The 14,882-nt window shown below is 40.6% G+C and overlaps 1 long non-coding RNA gene and 1 pseudogene across 1 annotated transcript; both read right to left on the minus strand.

Annotated features, from left to right (window-relative positions):
• Nucleotides 1-246: 246 nt before the first annotated feature.
• Nucleotides 247-4,559, minus strand: LOC120291309. Its single transcript, XR_005549292.1, has 3 exons — nucleotides 4,069-4,559; nucleotides 3,876-3,980; nucleotides 247-3,803 (listed from the first exon to the last, which is right to left on the minus strand). It is a non-coding gene; the product is annotated as an uncharacterized LOC120291309 (long non-coding RNA).
• A 1,293-nt stretch (nucleotides 4,560-5,852) lies between these two features.
• On the minus strand, nucleotides 5,853-10,910 carry LOC104439924 (annotated as a pseudogene).
• Nucleotides 10,911-14,882: the final 3,972 nt, after the last annotated feature.

A 14,882-nucleotide genomic window follows, 5' to 3' on the forward strand; every position in this document is an offset into this window, starting at 1 on the left:
CGGCACAGCGGAGGAAGCGCAGGCCGGTGCAGGATCTCGCTCGGTGGTGTAGTGGCAAGCGGTGGTGATCAGCGCAGGCGAGATCGGTGGCAGCGGTTGCCGGCAGTTTCGCGAGGAAGACGAACAGTAGCTCCCTTATTCTTTTCTTTTTTTTTCTCTCTCTTTCTCACGTCTCCCTCACATCACCCTCACACGTCTCTCCCTTCTTGCCGCACCCTCTAACTTCCTCTGTAGACTTTTTCCTTGTTTTTTTACTGCTACTGTCACTTTTCTCTCCCTCTTTCACTTTTTCTCTACTTACTATTCCCTCGAAGAAAACCCAGAGAAAAAGCCCTATGTGACCGTATATTTCTATTGCCTGGCCCCCTTCCCAAACCCTACGCATTTAATCTATTTATAGGGCACGGATTAGGTGTTTTAAATTTTCCAAATCCATATCCACGAAGATTTCTTTTCGAAACGCAATATTTATTTTTTCCAAACGTAATATTTGCTTTTGAATTGAAATCTCACAAAGATGAATTCATAAAATCTCTCCGAGAATACGAGCTTAGGCCGATTTGCTTTCTTCATGGGCTTAGCCCGACTCATCAAATTAAAGTTTATGAACCATCAATTCAAACCCATCCGTCACCGGCCCAATGTAAATGCAAATAAAAAAATAAATGCACCTAAAACTATATGCTATGCGATTAACTATTTTTTTAGGGATAAAATTAACCCATAATTTTTTAATAGAATGAATGACTAAACGGGTCATCAAAATTTAGGTGTCAACACATATATGGGGAAAGATTACAGCTATGGGAGAAACTGAGACAAATAGGTCTTTCTAATACACCTCCATGGGTGTGTGTGGGGGATTTCAATGAAGTACTTTATTATTGGGAGAAGATGGGAAGAAGGATGGCAGAGAATTATAGAATGTAGGCATTCCAAAGCTGTATTCATGATTGCTCGTTAATGGAAATAGATTGTAAAGGGTGTGTTTACCTGGTCAAATAATAGAGAATGGGCTGATTTGGTTGAGGAGAAACTAGACAGAGTGTTGCTCGATGGATTGGCGGCTAATGTTCCCGAAAGCTGAAGCCTTTGCTCTACCAACTATTGGGTCCGATCATAGTCCGCTCATTTTGGTGAGTAGTGCTGAATATGTTAAAAAAAGAAAAGATTTTCACTTCGAGGCTTTTTGGGTTGAAGATGGTGAATGCAGGGATATAGTTAAACATGCATGGCAATCTTAACATTGTCTTAAAGGAGGATTGAGAGATAAATTACATGCCACCAGCCAAGCATTGAAAGAATGGAGTAAAAGGAAATTTCCTTATAGCAATATCCGTATAACAGCCCTAAAGAATGAGCTTTAACCATTAACTAACAGCCATAGCTTTTATCAAGAACCAAACAGGATAAAGCTTATAAAAGAAGAGCTGGAAACCTTATGGCGCAGAGAGGAAATGTTTTGGGATTTGAGATCTCGAGTCAATTGGTTTCGTTGGGGAGATAAAAACACGAAATGTTTCCATGTAGCAACGATCCAAAGGAGACCAAAAAAATAGAATTACTATGCTGAAAAATGCATTAGAGCAGTGTATTAGGGGAAAACAGCAACTTCAGCACCTCACTATGTCTTTTTTCAAGGAGTTATATACTTCGGTAGGGCCTCGCAACTACCAACCAATACTAGATCAATGCCCTACACTAATCAAAAATAATATAAATGAATATTTAGTGGTGGAAGTAACAATGGAAGAAATTCATGCTGCTGTGTTTCAAATTGGAGCTCAGAAAGCTCTTGGTCCAGACGAGTTAAATGGAATTTTTTATCAGCATCACTGGGATATAATAAATTATGATGTGTTGGAGGAAGTTCGAGGTTTCTTTCTTTTGGGAGTGTTGGAACCAGCCCTAAACAGAGCACATATTACTTTGATACCAAAGATCCCCCACCCGGAAAGACTTGATCAAAATCCCCATATTAGCCTTTACAATTTTGCATACAAAATAATATCCAAAATTTTGGCAAATAGATTGAAAAGATGCTTGCCAATGCTGATTTCAGGAGAGCAAAGTGCCTTCGTCAGTGGAAGATAAATTCAAGATAATATTTATATTTTTCAAGAGGTGTTGCATCAATTGAGAACGAGAAAAATGAAAAAACACTTCCAAACGGTTCTGAAACTTGACATGCATAAAGCATATGACAGAATTGAATGGGATTTCTTAGAAGGTTGCTTGCTGAAAATGGGGTTTTGTGCTAAATGGGTTCATTAGATTATGCAATGTGTCACTACAGTCACTTTCAGCATCAAGTTTAACAAGGAACCCCTCTCTTTTTTCGCTCCCACCGGAGGCATTAGACAATGAGACCCTTTATCACCCTATCTGTTTATTTTGGTGGCAAACAGTTTGTCATCTTTAATGGGTAAAGCTCTACAAGATGGGAATATCAAAGGAATTAAGTTGAACAAATTATGCCCTACTTTAACTCATTTATTATTTGCCAATGATTCAATTTTTTTCTTGGATGGTTCTTTACAGGAATGCCAAAATATTGCAGCTGTTATTAATCAGTATTGTTATGCCTTAGGACAAGCTGTCAACTTAAACAAGTTTGGTATTTTCTTTAGTAAAGACTGTCCATATCTATTAAAGGATAATATGAAAAGAGAATTGAGGGTACCAGAGCTAGAGCAATCAAGCAAATATCTAAGAATTCCCTCTAATTGGGGAGCATCAAAGAGGCAAATGTTTGGGTGGATTTTAAACAGGATCAATATGAAATTGGAGGGCTGGAAGGAACAAATCATATCAAAAGCAGGAAAGGAAATACTCCTAAAATCAGTGGTGCAGGCGGTACCACAATATGCTATGTCAGTTTTTTAAAATTCCAATGTCAATTTGCAAGGCTATAGAGAGAAAAAAAAAACAGCTAATTTTTTGTGGAAAAACAGTGAATCAAAGGTTGGTTTGCATTGGAAAAGATGGGAAATCATGAAGATGAGGAAAGATAGGGGAGGAATGGGATTTAGAGACTTGCTTACTGTTAATAAAGCCTTATTGGGTAAACAAGCTTGGCGGATGGTAAAAATCCGGATGCACTATGGAGTAAATTATTAAAAGGGCTTTATTTTTGTCGCTCAGATTTCTGGCATGCTGATAAAGGTTTTAAACCTTCATGGGGATGGAAAAGTTTGCTTATTGGAAGGGAGGCTATTGCGGATTCAATCAGATGGTCGATAGGAAATGGAGAAACTGTCAATATCAAAACAGATAGATGGCTGAAAAGAGGATTAAAAGGAGGGCCCACAAATAAAAATGATCCACAAAAATTTTATGAGTTAATGCTTTCTGAGACACAACAGTGGAATGAACCATTGATAAATAACCTATTTGATGAGCAGACTACTCAGGAAATCCTTGCAACACCAATAAATGGTCATTTTACCAGCGATGAATTAATATGGACGGGCACGAAGAATGGGTCATTTACAATCAAAAATGGTTATAACTTGCTAAGAGACAGAACAACAGCAAGCAGAGCAACATAACACCCTTCTTCCTCATATTAAACACTAATAGAACTATGGAATGCAATATGGCATATGCGAACCAGTCTAAAAGTGAAGATCTTTGTATGGAATGCTTGTCAAAACGCTATACCAACCAAGGAGAACCTATGGAAAAGAAAGATCTTACTTGATCCGGTATGTGATCTTTGCCGAGCCAAGGTGGAAATAGTCGAACACACCCTTCTCCTTTGTCCATGGGCTGCAAGGGTATGGAACCACCCGGAAATCAACCTACGAGTAGACACGCAAGAGATTAAACGAACGGATGAATGGTTGGTACAATTTATAAGGAAAAATCCGCACCTCCCTTCTTTGGAAAGGATCGGAAATCTTCTTTAGCAAGTATGGAAGGAGCGCAACAATTTTGTCTTTCAAGGTACAAAACTAGAGGTCTGCAAAGTCATAGATCTAGCAAAATTTCAGCAAGCTAGCTACCAAAAATGGGGATTTAGGTATTCACTAGTCGAAAAAACCGAAGAACAAAGATCCCACTTACCTGGCAAGCTTCAAAAGCTAGCTCTTTCAAGCTGAATGTAGATGGGTCATTGTGTGAGGGATCGACGGAGGGAGCCATGTCTTGCGTCGTCCAGGACTCCTCCGGTAGCCTCATAGACGGATTCACGAAGACAGTCCGGGCAGAGACGGCTCTGCAGTGGAAACCCTAGGGGTTCTCAAAGCCCTAAAGTACTTGAAAGACAAAGAAATCGGGGAGGCTATCGTGGAGTCTGACAACCAAGTTCTTGTCAACTACTTGAAGCGTGAAGAGTAGATGGACTGGCAGGCATGTGCGATGTTGTTTGAATTGAAAGCTTTCCTGCAGCAAATGCTGCTAGTGGGCCTGGTTTGCTGCCCACGATCAGCTAATGCAGTGGCGGACTAGGCCATGCGACATCAGCGAATGAAGACCATCCCTCCAAACTGGCGAGCCTCTCCTCCTCCAGGCCTTTGGGCTCTGTTATGTGTTGATGCCCCAGCTGTGGGTTTTCGTGCTTCTGTCTTATGATACAAATAAAATACCTTTTTCGACAAAAAAAAAAAATGGTGCTGTGAGAAGAAGAAGGAGACTTCTTGGACTAAGGAGATGGCCGAGGCCTTACTAAAGAAATATTTAGGCTTTAGGCTCCTCTTTTTTATTTTATTTCTCTAGCCCAATTGTTACAAATGTGATATTTTGTTGTGCCATTCTCTACCGAAAAGAAGAAGAAGAAGAAGAAGAAGAAGAAGAAGAAGAAGAAGAAGAAGAAGAAGAAGAAGAAGAAGAAGAAGAAGAAGAAGAAGAAGAAGAAGAAGAAAATTGATCAGACTCTACCGGGAACAACTCCAAACTCATGTTGGTCACATGATCTTCCTGCCTATTTGCTTTTCGATCATTGCCTTCCTATTAATTCAAGGGATGATTTACATCACAACTAATTACTCATAAAGAAAAACATCACAGATATAACTTAAGTCTTGTTGATTACTGGCGTGAGCAAGGAAATCATATTATAAGTCTTTAGTATCAAAAAATAGATAACTTGTTTTTTTTTCTCCCTTTTTCTTCTTCTTCCTCCTTGAAAATGGCATCTTCCATCTGCAAATGCCTCTGTTGGCCGGTTGAGTCAATATAAGTTATCATTTGTTAAGTGAGGTCTTATTTTGGCTTTATTGAGAGACTGTTGGCTACTAGAAGATGTCGTACAAAAGGAAACAAAGGGAAACATGTCATGCAAAACTCTTGTTTACAACATGATAAAGACAACTTTGTTTCATCAACAATTACATGATATTGTTGTCACTGTGACAAGTAACAGTGTTTAAACAACGGGAAATTCCCTTGGGCATAGCCAAGAGGGCGTTATGCTTTCATTGATTGTGAAGACTTCAACTCTAACACTTACTAGGGTATTCCAAAGCAACAATGCACACACATTCCCTTAGGCGTAGGCGAGAGGGCATTCCGCTTTCATTGATTGTGAAGATTTCAGCTCTAACACTTAATAGGGTATTCAAAAGCAACAATGCACTCACAAATGGGCCAATTAATTCCATAGCTAGGGACAACATAGACCGTAGAATATCACTATTAGTATAATTAAATATAAGCAACAACTTCTTTTATTAAATTAGGCTAGTTAGTTGTAGTCCCATAAGATTTAACATGGTATCAAAGTTGGAGGTCCCGAGTTCAAATATTTCCAAGCCCCATTTGCCTCTTCAATTAAATTTGTCTACAGCAAAAAGACTAGACTAGATGTGAGGGGGAGTGTGCAAAGTATACTGACTATGCCTATAGGCTGATTAGGAAACAAAAGCTCCATGGAAACCATATGGAACTCAGCAGGATAGAGTAGTCTTGGCAATGGGCTTACTAGAAAAATTCTTGCAGTCGATTTTGTATACCTGCAATTCAGTAACGAAAATGGCTCAATCTAGATGCAACATGAAAGAAATCATCGATAACGATTAGAAGTGCCGCAGTTATTCACATAGTTGCAAGGTATCAGTTGATTCATTGTGAACAAAAGTGATTATCCAGCCATCATCCTCTTCCGATCCATTCTCACTAGGGACAAATGCAGCACCACTGTAGAAGATGTTCTCTCCAAATTCATGATACTCCAATTTAATCGCATCTTCAAACTGGTTTTCTTTCTAATGCGGAGAAGAACAAAGTGCAAGTTAATTAACCTTACTGTGGTCAAAGAAAAGGTGACATGATAAAGGAAGAGGGGCTGAGAAGCCTTTTGTTACCGAGGAAATTCCAGTTCTCGGTTGGTCGAGATATAACTTGGCTAGGCCACCATACTTGGGCATGCCTGAACTCATCACAATAATAGATAAGATCGAGAATAATTATGCAGAAGAGACTTGTAAATCTAGAGGAAGACAGTATTCGATAGTCACCTGAGATTGAGCTTGCTGAGGAATCTACGACTTGGGTGTATCCGTATCTATTTTTGAGGCCTGTGAAGTTACTATTTATAATGAGGAAGTCCATCGAAAATTTTGTCCCTATGAGATTTCTTTCCTTAGTTTCTCCAATATTCATGTTTAGTCTCCACTCATATGCATGCGAAAATAATGACCCTTCTTGTTCCTTCATCATTGGAGCGACATTTTCTTGGCTTGATATAACTAATCGGCTTTAGTGTTTTAGAAAACCACTAGAATTTGTCCAAGCCAAAATCAGGGCCTGGGATGATCAATTCAAGAGTCTTGCACCCCCGCACTACAACCTGTGATCTAGTTTCATGAATAGGTCCATTGCTTTTGAGAAATGATCCTCCAAAAAAAAAAAACACTTGGTTCCAGATCATCTGTTACCTCATCACCATCCTCAAAACAATTTAGAATGTCAAATGTGCAGCCTGTTTTGACGTCAAACCATCAAATCGAATTACCATCACCATAGCGAGGCATTGTCCCGATCCTAGCATAGTCTTTCTTATTGAATTGTATCAACCTGCACAATGAAAAAAAGGATCGCAACTGGTCAACGTTGTTTTAGTACTTTCCCCGTATGAAAGGGTGGGAATTGGTATTTACCGAAAAAAAAAAGAGTGGGCATTGGGGAAAAAAAGAAGAAGTTAATTTTCTGGGAAGAATGTTCTGATAAGGACAGCAAGTAACTCACGGTCCTCCTCGAATCAGTCTGTTTATGTCTATTGTAAGGGGAAAATCCATGATCACATTGTACCTGTAGGGCCAGTGCGTGCGTTTATAATTGCAAGCTCAGATAGTTGTTGGAACCATGATGCATACTAGTCACATATCCTGGTAAGATTACATAAAATGATCACTCTATATATTGCTAACCTCTGAGTGACCCTAATCTCAAGGCAGAGGCTACATTGGTCAAGTTTGAGATCAGCTTTATGAATTAACTTCTTCATATCAGCTTAATTTGAATCAGAAGGCCATCAAGATACTGCTAATTTGGACTATAAATCAGCATAAAGCTCACCTCAACAAATTTCTTGAGAAATACCTGAGATGATACTGAGTTCCATGAAAGCCTTCACTGCATCAACCCCCATTATAACTAACTCCCCTGTACCTGGAGCTCTCTGCCAAATGAAAGGCAAAAAAAAAAAACAAGAGATGTTGGTTTTTATTGTTTGTATGCGATTAATGCACAAGCTTTATGTCTTTGCAGGTTCACGAAGACAGACCTTTGGATGGCTTGTGAATGGTCGATTCCAATGTCTATCTGCATTCCAATTGCCTAGAGTCTCCAGTGTAAAAATGTTGATCTCATGAGGTATGTGATTTTCCAATCAAGTAGAATTTTCCACCTTGCTCAAAAACATTAATGTTACTAATCAGTTTGTTCACTGCCCCAAACTTCAACTGGAAAAAAGAAGTTTAATGTGGGCAAAAATTAGTAACGCTTCAAATGACATGTTCATAATATGCTACAGTTCTTGCTGTATAGCAGAACTTATTTGCCATGTCTAGACAAGACTCTGTATGCATCAATGGATAAGTTAAATGCACGATCTTTTAAAAAGAATGACTCGAATTATGAAAGAGGAACGTAAGTAAATCTGTGAAAGTACCGCATTTAGCAAATACGCTGACAAAAATGGCCGGCGGATCACCCTCTATGGCAGGTAAAAAGGATGGTTTGTTCCTTTGTTTTTCTTGCTTGTATGTCTTGGTTTCAACATGTCTGTTGTTGAATCGGACAATCCATCTCCCATCACTATCTTTGTCGATGTAGATGGCATGTAGCATCCCTTCTCCTTCGATCCAAGTGTGACTTGACAGTCCAAATATGGATTTTGTCGATTTTAGCCCCCCATAGAGAGGATTTGGCCCTGCGATCAGTAAAAAGTAGAAAATGAAATTATGTTGTTGGCTAATCGAAATTTCATTATTATGGAAAGCATCCATGAAAACCAGACATGTTTGAATTAGTCATAAACCAAATCATATTCTACCTTTCACAATCAGTACATACATCATTGTGTCATGGTCCGTGAATCCTCCAGTACTCGTGACACTTGTGAGTGGTGCTTGGGGTTATCGAGTGAAGAGTAAGGAGGCAGAAAGGACGAACACAACTGGTCCGTGGGAGTGGCATTAGGACAGTTGGTGCTAGGAGTTCTAGAATAGAAGGATTATATCACTTAGGAGTTCTGAAGGTGGGGTTGGCCTCCAATGCACAAACTGGTTGGGAGCTGATGCCACTCTCCTGACGAGGCCATGGCAAGCTGAAACCAGTTGTTGAACCTAAAGAAATTTGCTATCTCACTCGATGGACTAGACGCCCGAGCAAAGCTGAGCGTGGTAGGATCTCGCACGAAGAAGCATTCACCGTATTGTTCGTGGAACAACTACAAAAGAAAGGCTGGCCTGGTGAATTCCACTCGCCAAGCATCGCACAGGCCATTTCGAGACCAAGGAATCTCTCGGCCCGTAACAAGTGGTATCAAAGCAGGAATCCCTCCAGTAAGTGAGCAAGTCGGAGAATCGAACTTCTCACTTTAGTGCGGGTCAAACTAATAAGTGCCCAATCCAATCCTAGTGAACGGAAAGTGAATGGCCGGGGCAAAAGATGCTCAAACGAAGCTGGGCTCTCTGTTCCTAGATGGCATTGGTACTAGGATGAGTCGGTTCCTCCCGAGCTAATAGAGAGTTGGAGAAGAACCGAACCCTTACTGAATAGAGATAACGTTCCTGGATCCATCGGTGAATTCGAAGAAGAGGTCTACTACCACGTTTTCAACAATGAAAGAACCTCTATTTGGTCTGTCGGGGTCAAAGAAGTTATGTAGGCAAAAATGTTGCTGCCAAAAGATGCGAGTGGCGAAAAATGCCACACTTGCCAAAGAAAGCGCAGATGACCGAGAAGGGCCGAGCGGCTGAGATCAAAAGAGGCTACCAATGAAGCAAAACTTGTTTTGTTGGGCGAACGTGACCATTCGATGTGAAATCCCAAATGTGACACATCAATGGTTAAGGGACGGAAGGAAGCGACAGAGTAGATCGCAACGAGGGCATTGCGAATTGAGTGGAGGAGAATGTCACGGTCCGTAAATCCTCCCGTACTCGTGACACTTGTAAGTGGTGCTTGGGGTTTTCGAGTAAAGAGTGAGGAGGCAGAAGGGACGAACACAACTTATCCGTGGAGTAGCATCAGGACGGTTGGTGCTAAGAGTTCTAGGATAAAATGATTATATTACTTAGGAGCTCTGAAGGCGGGGTTGGCCTCCCGTGCACAAACTGGTCGGGAGCTAATGCCACTCTCCTGACGAGGCCATGGCAGGCCGAAACTAGTTGTTGAACCTAAAGAGATCTGCTGTGTCACTCGATGGACTAGACGCCCGAGCGAAGCTAGACGTGATAGGATCTCGCACGAAGAAGCATTCACCATATTGTTCATGGAACAACTACAAAAGAAAGGCTAGCCTAGTGAATTCCGCTCACCAGGCGCTGCACAGGCCATTCCGAGGCCAAGGAATCTCTCAACCCGTGACACTTGTCTCATATAATAATAGGGTAGAAATTTCCAATAAATACGGCCAAAGAACAAGTGTTATTTTGTTATTTTTTCATTGTCCAAGGTCATGGTCTAATTTGTATGATTAGGCAATCTTGTTTTGCATATTGCATTGTTGTACGATGGTTTCGAGCACTTGCACCTCATTCAACAATTACAACAACCCAAAGCAAAGCACTCGTAATATTTTTATATAGGCCTATCATGTGAATGTCTGGCTCTTGTGTGAAAAAGGTTGAGATAAAACACTGGCTACGAGACACATATTTGGCATAGTGCATATCATTACCGTTTCTAATGTAAACACCCGCCGGAAAATCATCCGGATTTCCCCTTCGATGCTGTTGACGTTAATGGCTTCTCCTAATTCACTAACTGGAGCAAAATTTCTCTACACAATTAGCATCTCATAGGATCTTCGATATATGAACTTCACCGTGTTGTGAATATTGTCTTAAAAGCCAGTCTTGATGAGTTTTACCTGAGATGGGAGCAGTGGTTGGTCCATGAACTCGAAAACCGAACTGACAAATGCGTCCAATGCATTCAAGCATGAGATTTTGATTCTGCTCGGAAAATCAACTCAAAGAGGGGCTTGCTGCAAATATTTTGACAATCGCTGCTCACAGATTTGCAACATTCAGTCAGAACAGATGATATCTCCGTCCAAGTTAGAGCTTCAAGCTTTGAATGAATTTTAAACTTTAATTCGCCTGATCACAGACTCAATTTAGATAGGATGAAATTTTTGAATATTAACGTCGAGAGCAACAAGATTTACATGTTTAAAACGAAACAAACCTCAGTTCTTGCTGCAGTATAGTTACAGAAACTATGTCATGTCGCTTCATGTACGTACCTTTAGGGCTGGAGAACTAATGGAGGTTCTGAGGCGTTCCATGTTGGAAGAGATAGAATGCATGCTGGTGGATGCATTCACATGCAAAGCGAAAGAGGAGAGAGTCATCTTTTCCCCCTTCTTCCTCTTGTTTGTTCCCTTGTTTGCATGCTTTTGTTATATATATATTCTCACCAAAAGAGAAGAGGAAATGGAATTCTATATTGCACTTATCTGTATGGTGGCAAGCCCATCGTCGTTCGTGATATGCTTGTTTGTACTAAGAAATATTCTCTTAATATTCTCTCTTGGGCTACATATTTGTTTGATGATGTCAATATTATACTCAAAATGGCAGAAGCGTAGACAAAACTAGACAACCAAAGTAGAGCTGTCAAAAGTGACGACGTCCTTGCTGAATTTAAAACCATGAGAATTCTTCTTGGGGCACCATAGCATGAATCCCCTTCACCTCTTGTGCATAGCCCACAAAAATGCACCACCTCCTCCTCCTTTGCTCCAACATACCTTCACTCACATGAGCATAAGCGAGGAAATCGAACATCCTCTGTCCAGTGTAATCAACAAGTTCATTTGACCACGTCTATTTAGGACGTCTACATTCAATTGCATGTAAGAGTGATCTGTTTCCTAAATAATAGGTCATATGTAGAAGTGAGCATGAGTTCAAGGTAGAATCTAGTAGATTCCCGCGATTACCAGTCCATCTCCCCATCCCAAAGAAAGCGGAACCGGTATTGTGCGGTTCAATTCCCAGTTTCTGAGTAAAACTCGAAACGGGAACCGAGAATCAGGAAGGGTGGGAATTGTTATTGGAAGAGCGTTGAGTTGGGATTCAAGACAGCAAGAGAGGCAATTGAAGGCATAATTATCTCTATGAACGGATTCGTTAGAATGGTTGTTCTTCATTTGTGCATAAATGATATCAAAGACAACTTTATCGCGAACCTAGGCACTTTTTGTTCATGATCTAGAAACATCAGGTGTGATTTTCTAGTGGCTAGTATGCACGTTTTTGGATGGACATGTTTGTTGCACCTGGCTTGCTGGCTACCAAACCATGGGCTCAAAAGTATTCGGCTGAATCAGCTGTTATAGCTTTGGTTTTGTAGAGCATATTGATTCCCAAATCACTGTATATTCTTTTGGTACTCTGATCATGATCTGGAGTAGGAATCATGTCATAGATACTCTTAAGAATGGAAGAATCTACTTGGTTTATTTTGTCGTTGTTGTGTTATATACTAGTCAATGAGTTGGATTTGTTTTATGCACTTCTTGAGAGTGGAAGAACCTACTTGATTTCGAGTGGTTAGAACTTAGAGCAATTTTTCATGGATCATTGAGAACTGAAAATTCTATAATTAAAATTTTATGTTAGGGTGGATTGTTGCTATTTGTAAAATTTTGTGAGACCATTATTAATTGTTCTAAAAACTTAAGTAGTTAAATGAAAACGTGATTTGCTATTTAAATATTCTAATATTCTCCCTCGCATTTAGTCTTGTCTTTTTGCTTAGTACTAAGCGTGAAAATTTAATTGGGGAGGTAAAGAGGACCTAGAAAGATTTGAACTCAAAACCTCTAACTCTTATATCATGTAAAAGTTTGGTCGGATCACTGTCAACTATTTTAAAAGCTTAAACTGTTAGATGAAAGTATAATTTATTATTTTAATATTTTAATACTATTGACAAATGGAGATTTTGTTGTTGTGTTCACTCTCATTTTACTTAGCTAAAAATGAAACAAAGAAAAACCAACAAAAAAGAAAGAAGAAGAAATTAACCAATTTAAAAGGTAGGGTTTCATGTTCCAAAGTATACAAGGTAGGTTTCAGGTTCTAAAAAATAGAGAATCAATTCCGATAGGATAAGTTCTAAATTTTAAGTAAAACCTAGATTGACCCTAACACTCATCCATAGACGTATGAGCTGCATCAACCTAGAAATCCTCATCTATTCCAATTATGCAGGGTAATGAGTGAGCAAGCTCCAATGTAGTTCTATTTTTCTATTCAGTGACTCCTTGTTGTGGTAACTCAGCAATAGTGTAGTGTCTTACTAGACATTCTCTATGCATAACAAATTAAAGTCTGCGAATTTAGAATCTAAACCTATGTCGATCACTTGATCTTCTTTCCTATTTGTTTTTCGATTGTTGCCCCTCAATCTCTGTATTGACCAAACACCTTACTCTTCTCTTTAACAAAATAAGACCACACTTTCCCTATGTAGTCATCATCGAAGGTCCACATATACCTTGTACTACCCTTAGATTGCAATTGAGATGGCCTTAACAGATATGGTATGTCGTCCATCGTAACCAATGTTTCAAGGAAAAATAACTGTAATTATAGCCCTACCCGAAGCCCCCAACCCAGATAGGCCAAGGTCATTAGGCCCTGACCTATGGTTGGCAAGGGTTGTTGGCCTTCACCAAGGCATTGACAACCCTTGCCAGTCTCAATTGAGCCTCCTTCAATGCTTTTCGGCAATGGTGGGGCAGCAATGGCAAGGACCGTCCTTGTCCTTTGCCTTTTTATTTTTTATTTTTTTATTAAAAAATAACTTTTTTTAATCTAATTTGATTAATATTTTGGGTAAATAAAAGTTAGGATTTTGGCCAAAACTATGTTGGTTTAGTCTTCTATCTCATGTTTCAATAAGGTTAATGTCACGTAGGAGGCAAACAATATATATTAGAAAGGAAAAAAAAAAAGGACCCATCGGCATTTTCCGTTAGTCTAATTGGACAGAGTGAATAATAGCACTTGATTGTACTAATTTGATAAATTTTAGCACTTGATAACATTTTTTATAAATTTTAGACTCAATTGCACTTTTGTCACAAGTTTTGGGACTTGCAGTGCGCCAATCTCTTGGTATTAAGAACAAAGTTGACTTTCCTTTTTGCAAATATCCCTAAATTTTGTAGCTTAAACATTAACAAGGACTCTACTCGACGCCAAAAGAAAACCAAAGGAATTTCTGAAATCATAACAGATTTTTCAATTTACAAGAATGCCGGAAGAAGTACAACCCAAGTGCCAAAACTTGGCATGGAATGATACTTACGTGCCAAAAGTTAGGAAAGTGACACTTAAGTGCCACTTTTCAAAAAAAGTGGGACACTTAAGTGCCATCTCCAGTGAACCCCACCGGAAATCTTACGTGGCAATTTTTTATTATTTTTTCTTCTACGTGGCTCACCGGAATGCTGACTCAACAAACAAAGCCAAAAATGACGTCGTTTTTAAGCAGATTCAAATGTTAATATAAAAATTAATTTAATTAAATTATAAAAATAAACTATTATTATTTTAATAAAATAATATTTTATTTTATTTTTTAAAAGGTGGGGAGAGGAGGCAATGGCTGAGGGTTGAGCCCTCGCCACCAACGACGGTGGGGGAGGGTCGACCGGGGTCGCCGGCCCGGCCGATGGCGGCGATGGCTGCGAGCCATTGCCCGGATCTGGGGCAAGGGCTCACGGGCCCTCGCCGCCTCCCCGCCGTCGCTGAGAAGGGTCGGCGACGAAGGGGGAAGAGTCGGCCGGGGTCACCGGCCCTCAACCGATCGGCAAAGAAGGGCCCACGAGCCCTCGCCCAAATCTGGGCGAGGGTCGCGGCCCTCACCCAAATCTAGCAAGGGCTCGCGGGCCCTCCCGTCACCGCCGGGAAGGGCCGGCAAAGGAAGGGGGAGGGTCGGCTGGGGTCGTCGGCCCTCGGCCAACCGGCAGCGAACGGCCCACGAGTCCTCGCTAGATCTAGGTGAGGGCCACGAGCCCTCGCCAAGATCTAAGGCGAGGTCGCGGCCCTTGCCCAAATCGGCGAGGGCTTGCGGGCCGTCGCCACCCGCCGACCCGGGGCTAGCAACCCCGGTGACCCTCCCTCCCCCTCCATCGCCGGCCCTTCCCGACAAAGGTGGCGGGAGGTGGCGGCGACGGCGGCGGCTTAGCCATC

Source organism: Eucalyptus grandis, chromosome 3, assembly GCF_016545825.1.
Source record: "Eucalyptus grandis isolate ANBG69807.140 chromosome 3, ASM1654582v1, whole genome shotgun sequence".
NCBI lineage: Eukaryota > Viridiplantae > Streptophyta > Magnoliopsida > Myrtales > Myrtaceae > Eucalyptus > Eucalyptus grandis.